The sequence below is a fragment of the Petaurus breviceps genome, unplaced genomic scaffold (assembly GCF_028583685.1).
Source record: "Petaurus breviceps papuanus isolate PSGF00001 unplaced genomic scaffold, PetGlider_PUasm1.0 98, whole genome shotgun sequence".
Taxonomy (NCBI): domain Eukaryota; kingdom Metazoa; phylum Chordata; class Mammalia; order Diprotodontia; family Petauridae; genus Petaurus; species Petaurus breviceps.
The window spans coordinates 3,662,212-3,667,190 of NW_027187460.1; the positions used below are offsets into that span (position 1 = coordinate 3,662,212).

Consider the following 4,979-nt stretch of genomic DNA (forward strand, 5'->3'; position numbering starts at 1 on the left):
AGCATCAATTTCATTCCTCAGGGGTTCCTGCTTTCTCTTCTCACTACTTCCTCTGCAGAACAGTAGCCCCATCTGGGCCAGAGAGTCCAGGAATTTTGTCTTCCTGTCCCCAGCTAGCTCCATTGATCTCAACTGATGTGAACACCCACCCTGATGGTTTCCCTCAGCCCCTTTCCCTTTCCAACCCAACACTACTCACAAGAAACTCATTCACACTGAATGATCTACAACTGACAAGGTTGTATTAAAGAAACAGGCATTAGAAGCCAAAAGGATAAGTCTCTAATGCAGAATTCTGGTGGGGAGGTGATAGTGGATATTTCTCTCTGGAACGTTCAAAGTTCAAAAATAAAAAGCAAGGAATCCATTTTCCCAGGGAATAGTGACATTTCTTTGAGTCATGTCTATAGCTAATCTATGAAGTCAGGTAATAGGAGAAGCAGTGGGAATCCGTGAGGTCCAGCTGATATTTATATAAAGCTGTAAGATTTATAAATATACTAAATAAGTTAATTCATTTGTTCTTCACAAGTACCCTGTGAGGATGATATTCAAAGCATTATTCCCTATTTTACATTTTCTCTCTAAAACATGCAACTTGGGGAAGTTAATGAAATTATCCATGGTAACAAGGATGCTAAGTAGCAGAAAGAGAATCAAAAGCCACTCATTTTCTGATCTTAAGTCCAGTGAACTTCCTATCATCCAATGCTGCCTCTTAGCATAGTAAAAAAGACTTCATTACCCTCATAAATGTCACCTCAAGACTATGTGTCTAAATATGTGCTTAATAAATGCTGTCTAATAGAAACAATATGATGACACTAAATAAAGAACTTTGGGGAATTTGGTCCTAATTAAAAGACTTAACTTTCACTGTCAACCACATTAGTTGGGTTAAAATAAACATGAATTAATGATAATAATAACTTGAATTTAAATAGAACTTTAGTGTTTGCAAAGTATTTTACAAATATCTCCTTTCATCCTCATCACAACCTTGGCTACTAGGTGCTAGTATTATCCCCATTCTACAGATGAGAAAATTCAAGCAAACAGAGGCTAAGTGATGTGTCTAAAAGCACACAGCTCCTTTCAGAGGCCAGATTTGAACTCAGATCTCCCTAAATCCACATCTGCTCTGGGTAGCTCTTGTCCTTCATTCTCAAAGAGGACCAAAACTATCTCACTATGTCAATATACAATGTGTCTGACTGTGACTGATCACACCAAAAGTCTCCCAAATCCTTGGTTGGTTGATTGTTGTCCTTCATACTTGAAGGGGACCAAAATGACATCACTATGTCTGAGTCTAGGTAGATTGTGTTCAACTGTGGCTGATCATACCAATATGAGCTCAGAAGGTTCTGCCACAAGTCAGATATGATCCATGTGAATGTTTGTGGTGCAGATGTTTCTAGATTTGCATATCTCATGTTCCTTTTGAGCTACTAAAATACTGTTTTGTTCATAGAGAATAGTACTTTCTTTTATGTAGGCGCACCGTGATGGATGGTCCTATGTTAGCATCTCCCATGCCTCACAATGGACTCCAAAGTTCTTCAGAGGGACTTTGAGGGTAATCTTATATAGCTTTTTCTGACCTCCCTGTGAGTGTCTGCCTTGTAAGTCTTCCATAGTCTTCCAGATAAATGTATATTTGGCATTCAAACAATATGGCCAGTTCATTAGAGTTGCACTCTCTGCATTAGGGTTTAAATGTTTGGCAATTCAGCTCAAGAAAGTACGTCATTGTCAATTACTTTATCTTGCCAGATGATCTTCAGAATCTTCCGAAGAAAATTCAAATGTAAGTAATTCAGTTTCCTGATATGATGCTGGTATACTGCTTAGGTTTCACAAGCATACAACAATGAGGTCAACACAATGTCTCTGTAAAACTTCAGTTTGGTGGGTGGTCTGATACATTTCCTCTCACACTTTCCTTTGGAGCCTCCCAAACACTGAACAAACTCTGGCAATCCATGCACTAACCTCATAATCTGTGTGTGCATCAACGTCTTCATCTGTATGTACACCTCTCAAAAGTATACTGGTCCCCTTTCAGGTTGGGTCCTTAGGTAAGGATGGCAGAAATGTAGGGAGTGGTGGTGACCACAGACAGCACCAAGATGAAATTGAGCAAAAATGAGGTGAAGAGACATTTAAAGGCAGAGAAGAAAATGGCTGAGAGGGAGATAAAGAGCTCAGTGAGAAGCTGCCTAGTCAAGCCACCACTACCAATCCCATTGTTAATAATGGCATCCCTGCTAATGAGGAGAGTCTGGACCCAAATCAATATTACAAAGTCACAGCCAGATGATCTAGTAGCTGAAGGTCGTGGAGAGAACCTTCACCCATACAAGTTTCATGAAGACACCTCATTCACCCACTTCATCAAATAGTATAATCATTTATAACCAGGTGACCTCCTGACTGACATCAGTAAAGTCCCAGATCTATGAGAGTGGCAGACCAGATCTATGTCAAACAGACTTCTAGGGGAAAATTCATTCAGGAATCACAAATCAGAAGAAGAATTTTTCATATAAATAACAAAATTTGGTGAGGAGATATAATTGCAAGCAAAGTAGTATTTTGCTGCTTGTTTCAGCTATTCAAGTGCCTTTGAGCCTTGCCTTTGATTGTGTCAAGTCTTTGTTGGAAACAGTATACATTGTGTTGCCCTTAATAGGCCTAAGGGAGTTTGGAAACCTTCCCTGCCCTTAATAGGCCTAATGTAATCACATGGAGCCCACAGTTGGAGGAGCTTGTCCATAGAGCAGAATAGGAAGGGTAGAACAAGAATCGTACAGCAGGAAGGAGCAGAGCAGAGAAAAACTCCAACACAAGCTGGGACCAAGCAGAACTGAGAGGGAAAAGGTTTGTGATTTGGGCAATCTGTTCTGTCTGTGTTGATGTTACTTTATCATAATGACGCATTCTGTCTGTTGAAAGAGGACTTTACTGCTGATACAGAAGCTCTATAAGAGGATGTTACTGTTGATACAGAAGCCCTGAAAAAGAACTTTACTACTGTTTACAGAAGTCCAGAAAGAGGATTTTACTGCAGGTTACAGAAGTCCTGACACTTTACTGTTGATTTGTGTTTGACTTCTCAGACAGAAACTTTGTCTGTTGGTTTGTGTTACTTTGTCAGACAGAAAGTGAATTGAGATAATAGTGCCAGCAATGTGTATAAATATTGTTGCTGCTCTGTTAAACTTTGTCTTCCTAGAAACAGAAATTTTGAAGAGTTTGGAGTGGAGCAGTAAGCTGAGATGTAGAAGTGGAGCAGAGAGCTGCCTATATGTGAATCCAGGCAAGAGCTAGGAGTGGCCAGCCATTTGGAAGTGAGTCTCCAGTTAAGATGAAAGAAGGTTTTACTTGGGTACTCAGTGCTTACTGATGATACTGTAACTTATTGTGACCTAGGGGTGGATGGTATTTGTACTTTCTGCTACCCCTTAAGGATGATTGGCTTAAAGATGATTGGAATCCAACCTGGAGTCAAGATGAAAGAATGCTTGACTTGGGTACTCTATATTGATTGAGGAGATTGTGACTATGTTTTGTTTAAGACTTTTGGTCACCTTAGTAAATAAGTTGCTATGTTATATTATTGTGAATGCTGATCTTTAGTTTCTTGAATGTTTTGCTTTAGTTTATTGCTGAATAAATAGAGAGTTCACTATACTATGTGATTAGATCCTTAAAGTTATTCACAGCAGCAGTCCTCAGGAGAGCTGCTTGTGATTGGCTTTACAGGAGACATTATTAGGGTTCAAGGGAATCTGTGGAAGAGTTGAGATTACACTCTTGTAACCATGGCTTCATATGCTGCCTCACCTTCATTTCAGTCTCACACACAAGGAAACACATTGTCATAAGTGATACTTAAACTTGATCCTGAATGATTTTGTGAGACAGAAGTTCATCACCTGCTCCAAGATAATTACTTATATAAGGAACTTCCTAGATGAGTTGGGCTTCTTTGAGATACAAATTCCCATGATGAATGCCATCTCAGATGGAGCTGTTTATAACCCTTTATCTCCTACCACAATGATCTGGATATCTATCAGAAGATGCTGGTAGTTTATAGCATTGACCACACTTATGAAATTGGATGTAAGTTAAGAAATTAAGGAACTGATTTGATTCACAATCCTGAATTCACAGCCTGTGTTTGCATTAGCATGTGCAGACTTCCATGATCTTATGGAGATCACTGAAAAGATCATTTCAGGAATGGTGAAGAACATCTCATCTAGAAGAGAATCAGCACCAGGAACTTTGCCACATGAGAGGACCCTAATGGCATCCAAAACCTCTTCAGTTAGAAGTTCAGCTAGAGGGGGATTGACTTCAACCTGAGGTATATAGTCAATGACTTCATCATTGAATGATGACGATCTGGTGAAAACATTATGGAAGTGTTCAGCTCATCTCTCCACTATCATATCCTTATCACTAATCAATGTAGCTCCATCAGCACTGAGTAGTTGAGATGCACCATAGATCCATAAATACCCTTGAGGGCATCATAAAAGTGCTTCAGATTGTTACTATCGGCATAAAACTTAATTTCATCTGCCTTCTTATTGACTCAATAATCCTGCTTCTCTCTAAGCTTTGCTTATATTTTACATCTGGTGGAATTAAACATTGCCTTCTTAGAGATGGATGAACTATCCTGCTGGTAAACGCTGTGAAGTTCTCCTTTTTTGTTTAACAGCTTCTGCTAGAAGGAAAGAATGACAAATGTTGAAGGGAATATGGAAAAATTGGGCCCTAATTTGTCAAATCAATCTTGCTGTGTGTGAGTCTTCTGGTCCAAATAAGTAAATGTGATGCTATACACAAAATCTCTGAAAGCTGCCCACTTCTTTTCTGCTCCACTATTGCCAACAATGTATAAACCCAGTTTTCCCTCAAAGTTAACAAACTGTTTACATTCAGAGATAGTTCTAATTTTT

The 4,979-nt window shown here is 39.1% G+C and overlaps 1 pseudogene; it reads left to right on the top strand.

Annotated features, from left to right (window-relative positions):
- Positions 1-2,132: 2,132 nt before the first annotated feature.
- Positions 2,133-4,377, top strand: LOC138156012 (lysine--tRNA ligase pseudogene; annotated as a pseudogene).
- The last annotated feature ends 602 nt before the right edge of the window (positions 4,378-4,979 follow it).